The sequence below is a fragment of the Hyaena hyaena genome, unplaced genomic scaffold (genome assembly GCF_003009895.1).
Source record: "Hyaena hyaena isolate Hyena2069 unplaced genomic scaffold, ASM300989v1 scaffold_1826, whole genome shotgun sequence".
In the NCBI taxonomy this organism is placed as follows: Eukaryota; Metazoa; Chordata; class Mammalia; order Carnivora; family Hyaenidae; genus Hyaena; species Hyaena hyaena.
In genome coordinates, this window is record NW_024082450.1 from 5381 (window position 1) to 20095 (window position 14715).

Sequence of the window (14715 nt, forward strand, 5' to 3'; positions counted from 1 at the left end):
ATTGGGGCTAGGGGAGGGCAAAACGGCCGTCCAATGAGCCATTCAAGAAAAACAACTCTTTACAGCGTCCTAGTTGGCAAAGAATCTGGGAGGCAAAAATAATTAAGACAGTCACAGAGATCACATATGATCTAGGCAGTGGGTGCCTGAGATTTGATCTCAAATGGTAAAAGAAGACCAAACCCCACTTTCCCTAGGCAATTCCAATGCTCATATCGTAGTAACAGAATAAGATCTGAGTTTTTCAGTTTTCAGCATAAACACTTTGGAGTTTCTATCACTGTATTGTTGAGAGAGGTGTGTCTTTTGTTTTTAAATAAGAGCCTTTGTCTAATGCTGTCTCTCCCACGTTCAGGGCTTTATGGATGTGAATTTAAATTCTCTCCAATTCTCAGCCGCTAAACTGCAAAAGCTCACTCACACTGGAAGGCCCCGCTGGGAGTTGAACCCAGGATCTCCTGTTTACTAGACAGGCGCTTTGACCAGCTAAGCCACAGAGCCCACAGCAGGAATAGCTTCCTTTGTGTATAATTTGAGGTGATTTCACTGTTTGGCCTGACCAATGTGGTTCTCAAGAATTTTTGAGCAACAAAAGCCATCTGGACTAATTCTCAGGATCTTTATCACGTTTTCTTGCTTTCTCATGAAAGGTGCACAGCAATGTATATGCTGCACCCAGAATAAAAACGTCCTCAAAGACTGGACCTTTGCAGTAGACAGCCGGACCATCACACTTCCAGGAGTTTTTACAACTACGTCATATGGAAGGTTGGAATCTGCAACACGGAGATAATGGTGCTTATCAGCTGCACGGACTCTGTGACGCTTTCCTGAAGTGACTCGCGAAACATTGGCAAAATGCAGGCGCTCAGGCGCTGGTAGTTTTTTCCCTTTGACGCTAAGCGGTGGCTGTTAATTCCACGTGAAACCGACCCTTTTCTGTATTGTGGAGAGTGGCGATTTGCTGCAGCACATGGGATGCATTAAAAATACACCGTGCTTCTTAAATTCCACACCTGAAGCTAATTTATCCTGTATGTTAACTAACTGGAATTTAAATAAAAACTGGGGAAAATTTTTAAGAAGAAATTACATAAAATTATCAAAACACATTGGAACTTTACTGGCATATTAGTTTCTTACATTTTCCCTTCAAGCAATATTGGATAGACTTCTTACTCTTACCCTCATTTTTCCTCTTTAAAATTGATGTTGATCCCTTTCTTTCAGAAAAACAAATACTGAACATTATCTGGAAAAAGGCACATGTTCTCATTCCAAGAACCTGGATCTGGACAAGTCCTTGAGATCATCTCGTCTGTCCTCGGGGAACCGCTGGAAGACACTGTAACGCACACCCATCAAACACATGTATCTATAATGCAATCCCGCAAACTTCTAAAAATAGTTCCACAGCTCTTGGTTGGGAGCAGGTCGTTGGGTCCTGGCTGCAACGACACCCAGGCGGGGGTGGGGCAGAGAAAACGTGTGGCTGAAAGGGGGCAGTCGGTTGGGAAAAGCCCTAAAAGGTCCTGGTCTGGCAAAGAGGCAGTTCAGCTGCAAAATTTGCAGCCCTTCCAGGGGGGAGAAAAGTGCAAAGAAAAAGGAGAAGAGCAACACAAGGGAACAGAGCAAATTGACTAACTGGGAAACTGAGGGTTGAGACTTAAAATCAGCAGAGTCCAGAGTCTGACGAAGCCAGAGAGGGAGAAGACAAACCTGCTTCTGCCGGACCTACATGGAGCCCCAGCTCCGCCCTGGGCAGCTCGGCCGGTACCGTCCACAGCAGGGTGTAATCGACCATTTGCAAATGTGAATAACAGCCTACACGAACGGATACAATAGTCAGGAAACTCCACCTCTCTCCCTTCATATTTAGATAAACGTAAATGCTCTCTCGATGGTCAGAGAAAGGTGCTAGCTGTTTTCCTGTACAAGCAGAAACTGGCGGATGATTGGGTTAAGGGAGGCTTTGTCTTGTGTGTGAACCTTACTTACTCTCCGATCGCTTAAATCATGTAGGAAGAAGGAGATTTGTTAAAAGGACAAGAGCAAGCCAGCCCGTTGTTGAATATGGAAAGGCTGGGTTGATTTTTAGATGACATACTCACTGCATCCCTGAACCTTCTCCGGAGAACACCTTCAACATGCCTTTCTCATAAGAAACCCTCTGTGAGCGCAGGAAGAAGTGACTGGTTTAGACACAGACAGATACGAGGTGCTCAGATGTGCGACTCCGGGACTCAGACCAATCTGTCTTCTGCTCAGTTTCCAAAACGCACATGTTACATTCCTTTATTTTTTCATAATAAAAAGAAGTAATGTTATCCTTCAGAACATTTTTATGTATGATAGGTTGGACATCATTCCCCTAAGGTCTTTTTACTTTTGTATATATTTTCGTGTCTGTCTACTTTTGAGTTTGTGAAATACTATGTTGCAGTTAGTTGATCTCTGCACATTCACCTAAATTTCATTTGTCATATTCCTGAGAATGTGGATGAATCCTTAAGACTTACAGTTTTTAACTTCTAACAGTGACTCTCAAGTTGATTCATTTATTTTGTTAGTATTCTATTAATTTAAACAGATAAAATACTGCGAAGCTATAGCATCTTATGTTATTCCAACTATCATTCAAGAAATTAACCAAGCGATAGGTCCAGCATGGAAGCAATTGTAGTGAGGTCAGAAATAGCGCACTTTCAGTGGACTGGTACATGTGTGGGAGAAAACACGTTTTTTAATATAGCAGATTAAATAGCAATCCAATGTCATGATATTCTATCCTACATGTTTCTCTCTCTCTTTTTTAATCCTATGTGTTTCTCTATCTCTAAAACTATATTGCGAATAGAGACCAAGCCAATTGCATTAGTAACCTTCCCTCATTGCATTTTTTGCATATAATAGGCCCCAAGAGCACTCACATATTTACAACATAGAAAATGTTTAGATGCACATAAAAAATAAGAACGCTCAATAGAAACTCTCAACATGCCAACCTAGACTGAAAGTAGTTATATTTAATGTTTTTTTCAGAAATTTGTTGAACTATAGGTCACACTTGAACAGAACTGCTTAAACTGATTTATATTAAATACTCAAATTTTATAATAAATAAAAGCAACTAGAGAAACTGCTTTTAACATAAGCACACAAAAGAATCCCGAATACATAAAGAGAAAATTCAATCATTTAAGAAATAAGAATTATTAGGGGCGCCTGGGTGGCTTAGTCGGTTAAGCGTCCGACTTTCGCTTGGGTCATGATCTCGCGGTTCGTGGGTTCGAGCCCCACGTCGGGCTCTGTGCTGACTGCCAGCTCAGAGCCTGGAGCCTGCTTCAGTCTGTCACTCCCTCTCTCTCTGACCTTCCCCTGCTCACGCTGTCTCTCTCTCTCCTAGAAATAAATAAAACATTAAAAAAAAAGAAATAAGAATTATTATTATTATTATTTGATATTATTATATACAAAAAGCAAATAATTTGAATAGGGACATTAAGCACTTTATAAATTATCTTAATTCTTAAGTAGTTTTGCAGTAGCCCAATTAAAGAGGATTGATAGGAGACGTGGGTATAAAGTATATCTTAACTATTTAAATTCAGTGATGTTTTACACATATTTCATCCTCCTTCTCAATGTTTTTAGTTTCTAAATAAATTGGAGACTGAAATAAGGACCATATTTTCTTCTTCATACATTTTACAGGTGATGTTATACTTTCAGGGACGTGGGGACTACCTTTAGGATATTATGGGTGTTCTTGTTCTGGGCCTCTGGTGAAGCTCCCTGGACTTCCCAAATTCGTCTTTCTCATGGCAGCATCTGAAGTTCAGGTTGCCTCCACTTGGGAAGCTGTACTCCCACCAAATTGATTAAAACCTCCATGGTCTTTCTTTCCTAGCCTTTCATCTAAAAAAGACCTACTCTGCCCTTCCAGTGAAAAGTTTCTGGCTGACTCGAGCACCTCTGCAATTTACTCTTATTTTTGTAACATGGATATTTTGACACCCACCATATCCTGGAACATGATATATGTTGGAACCCCTTTACGGACTTCATCACATCTTTTGCTACTATTATTGTAAAAAAGCATTATCTTACCAAAAAATGCTTGCAAATATTTATTTTATTTTATTCTTTTTAAAAGTTTATTTATTTTGAGAGAGAAAGAGTGCTTGCAGAGGAGGGGCAGAGAGAGGGAGAGAGAGAATCCCGAGCAGGCTCCAAACAGTCAGCACAGAGCCCGATACAGGTCTTGAACTCACAGTGTGAGAACATGACCTGAGCTGAAATCAAGAGTTGGATGCTTAACAGACTGAGCCACCAATATTTACTTTAAAACAATGAGGTGGATAAAGGTATGCAAAAGGGAAAAACAAGAATTCAGCAAAGTCTGTCTGACTTATTTCACTTTGCAAAATCTCCTCTAGGTCCATCCATATTGCAAATGCAAGATTTCATTCATTGCTATGGCTGAGTAATATTCCATTGTGTATATACTATTTCTTTAGCCAGTCATCTACAGACGGACACATGAGCTGGTTCTATGTATTTGCTGTTGTAAATAATGCTGCAATAAACATAGGCATGCATATATCTTTTCAAATTAATGTGTTCATTTTATTTAGGTAAATATGTAGTAGTGGAATTACCGGATCATAGGGTAGTTCTAGTTTTGATTTTTTGAGGAATCTCCATCCTGTTTTCCATAGTGGCTGCACCAGTTTGCATTCTCACAAATAGTGCATGAGGATTTTCTCCACATTCTCCACATTCTCTCACATTCTCCACACTCTCACTTGTGATTTCTTGTCTTTTTGATAGTAACTATTCTGACAGATGTGAGGTGATATCTTACTGTGGTTTTGATTTACATTTCCCTGATGATCAGTGATGCTGAACGTCTTCTCACGTGTCTGTTGGCCACCTGGATGTCTTCTTTGCCAAAATGTCTATTCAGGTCGTATGGCATTTTCTACATAGAAAAATCATGATATTTGTGCATAGAGACACCTGTATTTCTTCCTTTTCAATCTGCAGATTTTATTCTACTGTAGTAGCTAGGATTTCTAACTCTTTCCTTGACCAGGAAAGGTGAAAAAGAGGGCATTTTTTGGCCTTGGTTTCAAATACAGGTTTTTTTTTTTTAATGTTTTATTTATTTCTAGGAGAGAGAGAGACAGCATGAGCAGGGGAGGGTCAGAGAGAGAGGGAGTGACAGACTCTGAAACAGGCTCCAGGCTGGCAGTCAGCACAGAGCCTGACGCGGGGCTCGAACCCACGAACCGTGAGATCATGACCTAAGCAAAAGTCGGAAACTTAACAGACTAAGCCACCCAGGCGCCCCTTTTTGGCCTTGATTTCAATCTTAGGAGGAAGCATTCAGTCTTCACCATAAAGTATGGTGTTAGTTGAACTTTATCTTTTTCTTTTTTTTTTCTTTTCTTTCTCTCTCTCTTTCTCTCTCTTTCTTTCTTTCTTTCTTTGTTTCTTTTCCTCCCTCCCTCCCTTCCTTCCTTCCTGGATAGATACCTTTGATTTGATTAAGGAAGTGAAGCTTCCTTCTAGTTTGCTGTGAATTTTTATCATTAATGGATGTTGAATTTTGCTCAACGCTTTCTCTGCCTCTATGGATATTATCATATTGGGTTTTTTTTTTTTTTTGTATTTAGCTAGCCTATTTAAAAAATATGGTGAATTGTAGTGATTGATTTCTGAATGTTAAAACAGACTGGGATAAATGTCATGTAGTAAGAATGCCTTATCCTTTTTATATATTGATGAGTTTGATTTGCCAATATTTGTTTAAAATTTTTGTGGCTATGTTTAAGAGAGATGTTGGTCTATACTTTTCTTGTTTTTTTAATGACTTTGTCTCGTTTTGGTATGCCTACTTTAATATATATCCTAAAGGTAAATTAAAGTCAGTTTCTCTCTGGGACCATTCGAGTATTAACCAAATATAGTACTGGTTGAACACTAAGTGGACATTTCCTCCAGAGTATGTGTCCATCCCTCAATGGCTTATGGCTGAACAGGGGTGGACACATGATGTGTAATGGATATTCCTGCATCTCAGAGTTGATATTCTCAAATTCTCTCACCTTCTGTGTCAACCTGTTGTTACTGCATAAGAAATCACCCCAAATATTACCAGCATAAAACATAGTTATCTATTCCCAAGACACTGCGTGTTGCTTCCGGGCCACGTGATCTACTCTGGACTCAACGGGGTACATCTGCTGATCTCAGCTGGTGAACTCAAACATCTAGGGATCAGTGTGTAAAGACTCAGATTGGGGTAGAGGGAGAGTGGATTCTGTTTCAGGTGAGCCTCATCCTCCTCATGGAGCTGGCAGACTGGCTCAGGCACGTTCTTCTGCCTATGGGCGTGTGGAGTTGTTTCTAGAGAGTGTGGAAGGTGAATGGGGTAATAGCCGAACTGTCAGCAATGTTCTGGTCTCCAGGCTGTTGAATGTGGTAGTGTTAGAAGACACCACGATCCACCAAAGGACAGTTTAGATACAACACCTGCCGTAACCCCCTGACACTCCTTGAAAGCACACGCACTCCGTGCCTTCACGTAGCCACCAGAGGTATGTCTGGCTTATGTCTGAAGATCCTTTGTGCTCTCTTCCCTTGCTTTGATATTCTTTGCTGCTCATATCTAATGAAAGATGAAATAAAGGCTGCGTGTGGTCCACGGTGGCTCTCTCTGTCTCTTGCAGAGGCAGCCCTGCACCTCCGCTCAGTCTCGTGTCTGAGAACTTTTCCTTCCGTGTGCAGACATGTGGGGGCACCAAGAAACAAGTCCAACAGCACACATACTTCGGCCAAGGTCAAGGCTGCGGACTTTCCATTCGCGGAGACAAGGCATATAAACAACCTTGCCCACTCTTTTACAAGGTCGGCAAGTTCTCAGCCAATTTCATAGTAATACTAGATATTTATGATGGGGTTGATGCTGATCTTAATGAATGTGTTTTTTGATCCTGTCTATTGAAATGTGCAGGACTTCAGGACGAGGGGCAGAGAGGGAGTTGTGTGGACCACTGCTGCATTCAGGGATAGTTTCCATGATACACGAGTGCAGTTTTTTAGTGTCATCTCAAGAAGGATATATATTTTTTTACCTTTGTATTTTCTGCTTTATTCCAGAACCTTGTAAAGTGTCAGGAGCCCAGTAAGCTCTCAATAAATATGGGCAGAAAAACAATACATGTTGACCAGACTAAGAGAGATCCGGGAGGATAGGAAGGAGAGTGCCTCCGGACGTCTGAATTATATTATTATCATTTTATTTTATTTATTTATTTTTTAATATTTTTATTTATTTCTAGGAGAGAGAGAGAGAGACAGTGTGAGCAGGGGAGGGTCAGAGAGAGAGGGAGACACAGACTCTGAAATAGGCTCCAGGCTCCGAGCTGTCAGACAGCACAGAGCCCGATACGGGGCTCAAACCCACAAACCACGAGATCATGACCTAAGCGAAAGTCGGACGCTTAACCGACTAAGCCACCCAGGCGCCCCTGAAGTCATTTTAATACTATATTTTCAGGTGACAGTATTCATTAAGACTTTTAAGCTTGTGTACGTAAAGTTCATTTGTCAGTTCATTTGTCCACACATGCTCCCTGGGCCAAGTTCACAGGACTTAGTTCTTAGTCATAATAACAATCTGTACCTAGTTTTGGTCTTTCCTTACCTTGATTCCAGTAAGAGCACCTGGGAAAGCAGCTCACTGTCAGGTTCCATGGTGTAGTGGTTAGCACATCTGCCTTACACGCAGAAGACCCTGGGTTCGATTCCCAGTGGAACCACCCAGTTACCTTGGCTTCCATTCAGAGGAGTGGGGGGCCTCCTCTTTTCCCTCCAGAGACTGAGATATCGAAGACCCCAGTGGGTTGTGCCTTCAGCTTCCCCATCTGGACACCTGCTCGACTGGGCCCCATAGCCTGGGGGCTATGCTGGCTTGCACCATCAGAAGATTTCCCTGGTTTTCATGATGGCCTGGGGGAAACCACTACAAACAAGGCCTGATCAGCTGCAAATGTGAATACTTTAAGAGAATGCACAGCCAGGGCCCAGCTGGAAAGGTTAGTACTTTAATTCTGTTGTAGTTACATGTTAGGGTTTATAATTGCAGAAGCAGGATCTACTTTAGTAAGTTTGAGCAGTGAACATGGAGAAATGTAGTTAAAGGAAACCCCGAGTGTTGGATCCCAGAAACGGGAAGACTCCAGTTTTCATGCAATTAGACATGTGCAGTTTCCCACAGAATCAGATTTTAGGGGAGAGCAGATCAGACATTCTTTTGTGGTTTTGTAAGGAAAGATGAACTTTTACCTGTTAGTGGGCAGAAAATTGCTTCAGTATCTATGTGGGAGAATTTGGCACTATTAAATACAATGGAAAAGACATCTTTTTTTTTTTTTAACCACTATGTAATTTTTTTTAGTGTCTCATCATTTTGGTGATAATTTAAAACCTGAGGAGAGTAACAATCACCCAGGTCTGAATTTCTTCACATCCTAAGAGACACGCACACAACATTAAAACCGTATCTTCTCCCCAACTAGAAGACAGAAGGCTACAAACTTCAGGTTCCCTGTAAAGTAGAACTAAACACAACCCGTCAAGCAGACCTGCCTTTCAAGCGCTCCCAAAGGCGACTCTGTGAAGAATGGAAGGAGCCCCAGGAAAAACAACTGGAAGTAAGAAGATGGGAGCGGAGGTACCAAGATTCAGCTAAAATTCCCCTCCTCTCAAGTAGAAGCTCCAGCTGACAGCACTGGGAGGGGACGCAGGCACACATGCCAGTCGCGAGATGGTAGCAGCAGTAGAAGCTTCTGGGGGAGAAGAAGGTGAGAGGGAGAAGCCCCCTATGGGGAGTAGCTGGTAAAGGAACGAAGAAGAAAGGAGGAGATTCAGATCCCGCAAGACTAAAGGAAACATAAGAATCTGAAGACACAGAAGCACCCCCCACCATACATCTATGAAAGATACTCTATTTTTATGTAGGGATAGAAGAACATGGCCTTGGGGCGCCTGGGTGGCTTAGTCGGTTAAGCGTCCGACTTTCACTTAGGTCATGATCTCGCGGTTCGTGGGTTCGGGCCCTGCGTCGGGCTCTGTGCTGACTGCCAGCTCAGAGCCTGGAGCCTATTTCAGAGTCTGTGTCTCCCTCTCTCTCTGACCCTCCCCTGCTCACGCCGTCTCTCTCTCTCCTAGAAATAAGTAAAACATTAAAAAAAAAAGAAGAAGAACATGGCCTTGAACTAGAAATCCTGTAAACAATCCTAAGTCTCTTCCCACAATATCTGAATAACCTTTATTTATGCAAAGCAATGATAAGAAAACCCCAAATCAAAATATTTTAGCTGATGAAAATTCCTCCAAAAAAAAAAGGCAGAAGAAAAATGTAACATAGCTCTCAAAATTGAATGAGACATTCTCAAACAAGCATTTTTGGAGTTTACTAGTCACATGAAGTCAGAAATTCAAAAAATTAAGACAACAGGACAAAAATGGGAAGAAATGACATGAAAGTTGGTTGAATGTAGAAAAAATGTGAGAAAAAAAGAAACATCACATCAGAAACGAAGGCTACATTACAAGGCGCACAAGGAGAGTAATTTACCACGTAAATGTTTGCTGCCAGGAACTGAAGAGAAAGTGCCAAGAAACTGAAAAGGAGATCAAGAAAGAAGTAGAATGGGTCAGATAAAAATGATTTAAATAAAAAGCAGGCAAAGAAAATCCAAAATATGAGTGATTAGAGTTTCTAAAAGAAAGAAAAAGAGGGCCAATAAAATGTAATAATAATTAAATCTATAATCCAGGAAGTTTCTGTAAATAGAAGAAGTGCAGCATCAGATTTCTGAAGAGGAATAAAAAAACTAAGATCAGCATTAAAAAAAAAAAAGAAACAGAAGCGTGAAGCAAGCGCTGCATACGTAGCCACGCTGGTCCTCAGGGGTCAGGAGGAAGGGTTGAGCCTGCACACGCTGGACTCTCCGCGGAAGTTCTACAGTAGGACAGGCTCATCCCACCAAGATTAAAGAAACTTCTTTGGGGATGCCAAGAAGACGGGGGGGGGGTACCAAATTATATAAGGGTAACTAGACGGGGGAAACACGAGCGTTAGGGTAACTGTTAGAACAACCACGGACAGCACCCTAGATGTCACAAGAAACTTGGATTAATGGGATAACATAGAGACTTCAAAAATACAGGTACAGACATATAAAATAAATGGACTTTCGACAGAGTTTCCCATGTGATGGATGGTGCTAGAGCAGGATAGCCATATGGGAGAAAATTAACTTTGACCTGTATCTCAAATAGTAGTAAATATAAAAATTAACTGAAAATAGATTATCGACTTAAACGGAAGCACTAACTTATGTAGTTCTGAGTAAAACAAAACAAAACAAAACCCCAGGAGATCATGACCATGGAGGGTGCAAAGACATCTTGGGATATCTTTGCCTGAATTATAAAATACATCTGATTAAATGTTACCGTAAGTGAAAAGGTAAATCATGGACTGTGACAATGTTCTGATACGTAACTGAGAAAGGACTTGGGTCCAGAATATGTAAAGGACTCTTACAACTCAGTATTAGATTGCCCTACCCAAGAAAAACATATGTGAAAGACCTGAACACTTTTTCTTTCTTAATGTTTTTTTTATTTCTGAGAAGGAGAGATAGCACGAGCAAGGGAGGGTCAGAGAGAGAGGGAGACACAGAATCTGAAGCAGCTCCAGGCTCTGAGCTGTCAGCACAGAGCCGGACACGGGGCTCGAACCCACCAACCGCGAGATCATGACCTGAGCCAAAGCTGGACACCCAACCGGCTGAGCCACCCGGACGCCCCATGAACATACTTTCAAAACAGAGGATATATAAATAGCTAATAAATATATGAAAAATGCTCATTATTAGTTATGGGGAATGTCAAGACCACACTAAGAGAATACTTTAAGTCTTTTTAAATGGTTTAAATAGGCTGTCTACTGTGTAAAAGTCTGACAATACCAAACGTTGGAGAGGTCTAGAGCAAATGGGGCTCTCCTGAAGTACTGTTTGGAAAGTAAAATGGCCTTACCATTCTGGAGAACATTTGGGAGCTTCTTATAAAGCCACACATACATTGACCAAATGACCCAGCAGTTCCACTCCTAGGTATTTACCCCAAAGAATATGAAAACATTGCTGGGTAATTTTATGTGTCAACAAGCCTAGGCAACAGTCTCCACATATTTGGTCTAACACTAGTTTAGATGTTGCTACGAAGATATTTTTTTGGATGAGATTAACATTTAAACCAGTAGGTTCATGGGGTGTCTGGGTGGCTTAGTTGGTTAAGCCTCTGACTTTAGCTTAGGTCATGATCTCGCGGTTCATGGGTTCGAGCCCCGCGTCGGGCTCTGTGCTGACTGCCAGCTCAGAGCCTAGAGCCTGTTTCAGTCTGTGACTCCCTCTCTCTCTGACCCTCCCCTGCTCACGCTGTCTCTCTCTCTCTCTCTCTCTCTCCTAGAAATAAATAAAACATTAAAAAAAATAAACCAGTAGGTTTTGAGTAAAGTGAATTACCCGTCATAATGCGAGTGGGCCTCATCCAATCGTTGAAGACCTTAAAAGAAAAAGGACCTTCCTCTCCTGAGGAAGAAGGAATTTTGCCGGCGCACTTTAAAAATTTGTTTAAATGTATTTCTTTTGAGAGACAGAGAGTGTGTGCTTGCACTAGCGGGGGAGGGGCAGAGAGAGAGAGGGAGAGAGAAAGTCCCAAGCAGGCCCCACACTGTCGGCACAGAGCCTGATGTGGGTCTCGACGCCATGAATTGCGGTATCATGCCCTGAGCCAAAAGCAAGAGTCAGGCACTTACCCGGCTGAGCATCTTGCTTTTAGACTGGAGTTATAAGCTCAGGGCTTTCCTGGGTGTCCACTCTGCTCATCTACCCCGCAGATGTGGGCTTGCCCAACCCTCACAGCTGCCTGTGCCAGTTCCTTAAGATCTCTCTCTCTCTTTTTCTGGAGAAGCCTGACTAATACAACATATGTCCACACAAAGACTTGTGACATTAATCTTCATAGCAGCCCCATTAATAACCAGCCAGAAATGAAAAAGTCCATTCACATGTGAACGGAAAACTGATGCTGATATGTCACAGGGAGTACGATTCAGCAAGAAAACTGAGCAAGTGACTGGGACATGCAACATGAAAGAATCTCAAAAATATCAGGCTGAGCAAAGAAAGCCAGGAACACAAGACTGCATAGTCTATGGTTTGTAAGAAATTCCTGGAAAGGCAAAGCCATCACAATAGAAAGATCCCTAGTCGCCAGGCAGGAGGTGTAACAGACTAGAAGGGCTGTGTGTGTGAGTTTCCTTTGTGATTGTAACAAATTACCACAAATTCTGAGGTTGAAAACAACACACACTCACTTTCTTCCTGTTCTGGGGGTCAGTCCAATATGGGTCAGCGGTGCTGCGTTCCTTCCAGAAGCTCTAGAAGGAATTTTGTTTCCTTGCTTTGTCAGACTTGCAGATGCTGCTGGCATTCTTTGGCTAACAGCCCTGCACCTCTCCAACCTCTATTTCTTTGTCGCATCTCCTTCTGTTGTGGTAGGGTCCCCTCCCTAAAGAAAGAAAGAAAAAAAAAAAGAACATCTCAAGGCGACCTGGCTATATGTATGTGATGACATCCCTCACGACCTTGTGACATGAGACCACGTTAATCAGACTGCATGTTAGTGTGTTACCATATATGGGAGACAAAGAAGTAAGAAATATATTAAAAAACCACGCTACGTGGTGTTCGGGGCTCAGTTCTTTGGGTACAAACCCAACAGAGTGACGCCGGCTGGAAAAAAGTTGCTTCCTGGAAAGAAAAGCCTCAATGTCTTTCTGTGCGAGATTCCTGCTACACTGTGACCCTGACCCCTCTTACAAGGAGGACCCCTGTGATTACACTGGACCCAATCTAGATAACTCAGGAAAATCACCTCATTTTAAGATCCTTAACTTAGTCATATTTGCAACATCCCTTTTGCCACGCAAAATAGTATATTCATAGACTTCAGGGATTAGGAGGTGCACATCTTTGGAGGGGGGACATTATTCTTACCACCAGAGAACACAGAGGAGCCTTTGGGGATCATGGAAATATTCTCTACTTTGCGACAGTTGTTACTTGTGTGAATAAATATGTTAAAACTCACCAAATTCTACAGTAAAAATGGGTGCATTTTATTGTATGTAAATCATCCCATAATGAGCCATCCCAAAATAAAAGTTTTAAAATGAAAACGAAAAAGAATCGAATCTTACGCACAGTTTTGAATTCTGCTTTTTTCACATCATCACACATCTCTGATATCTACCAGACACAGAACAGCAGCGAATTACTTATTGCATTCTGAAGAATGGAGCTGTTGTGCCTGATTCGCGAGTTCCCAGAGACCTCCAAGGAGCCGACACCGATGCAAATACAAAAGGGTCTTTATTACAAGCTCGAGCAGGGGCTCATCTGCCTACCGGTGTCGTGGCAGCAAGATGAAGCCAAGAACAATAGCGAACAGGGTTTTTAAGGAGTAAGGGATGGGGGTGTTACAGTACGTGTAACATCATCACATAAGCACCAATTACAATTACAGCTTTGACCATTCAGTATCTGCGAGGTGTTCATTACTTTTGGTGGGACCCAATCATGACTTTTGAGAATCCTTTGAAAATGACCAATTACGAGGTGAGTTCAAAGGGCCCACGTGGGGTTCAGGCAAGCGGTGAGAAATTGGCTAGTTTGTATCTGCAGTTCCCAGCCTTGACTCAGACCATAGGAATGTTTTTTGATTAGCTGAACTGAGGGCGGTCCGGGGATGGCTTTAGCCTTGAACAGTCTGAGATTGGGACTGGGATTGGGGGTACGTGCAGCCCAAGGTTTCTCTTAATGGAGGACTTAATTTTTGGCTCTTCAGAGCGATTAAAAAAAATTGTTAATGATACATGATTTTCTTTAGGAGCTCTGTTAATGCTCAGGAGCTTGGGCAGAAAGTGCTTTGTTTCAACATTATGGAGGTCATTTCCCCCTGTTCTCAAGTTTCCCAAAGCTCCCTCCTTGTGTGCATTCCCTCTACAGTGATACAAAAGGTTAGAACGTTTCAGATTCAACTTCTGCTGAATATGCCAACTTTTTTTTTAAAAAAGTACGCTTTAATTTTGCCAAAGGCACAATATTGAAAGTGCTACTTGAAAGCTCTCAAAACACTGAAAATATAAAGATTCCACCTTACGTGGCTAAGTGAAGAAGGCAAATCAAGCACATATGCTGACACTTTTATGGGAAGAAGAGAAAACAAGGGCTTTTGTAAATATTTGCTGTGCAAAGAGAACCGGGAAGATACCCAAGCGGCCTCCTATGGAAGTTGGAAATCAGTATCGGGTGCACGAGGCACACGAACAGGAGACTTTCACTGTACCTTTTAATATTTTCTAACTTTGAAACACATCGACATATTTTTACCTCCAAGGTAAAGGTTTTAACGATGAGCCTGCTGTCAGAATGTTTACAACGAAGCTGCCTTTCTTTCCTCCTGGGTCGATGTTAATAAGAACCTGCTTCCCACACGGCATTTGAAACATCTCGTTTCATCTCTCAACCAGTGAAGCCCCAAGTGTGGACGCCCACAAAGCACAGG

General features: G+C 41.9%; 2 non-coding genes across 2 annotated transcripts; one reads left to right on the forward strand and one right to left on the reverse strand.

The window, feature by feature from the left end:
- Positions 1-427: 427 nt before the first annotated feature.
- On the reverse strand, positions 428-501 carry TRNAT-AGU. Its single transcript has one exon. It is a non-coding gene; the product is annotated as a tRNA-Thr (tRNA).
- Positions 502-7756: 7255 nt separating this feature from the next.
- Positions 7757-7829, forward strand: TRNAV-UAC. Its single transcript has one exon. It is a non-coding gene; the product is annotated as a tRNA-Val (tRNA).
- The last annotated feature ends 6886 nt before the right edge of the window (positions 7830-14715 follow it).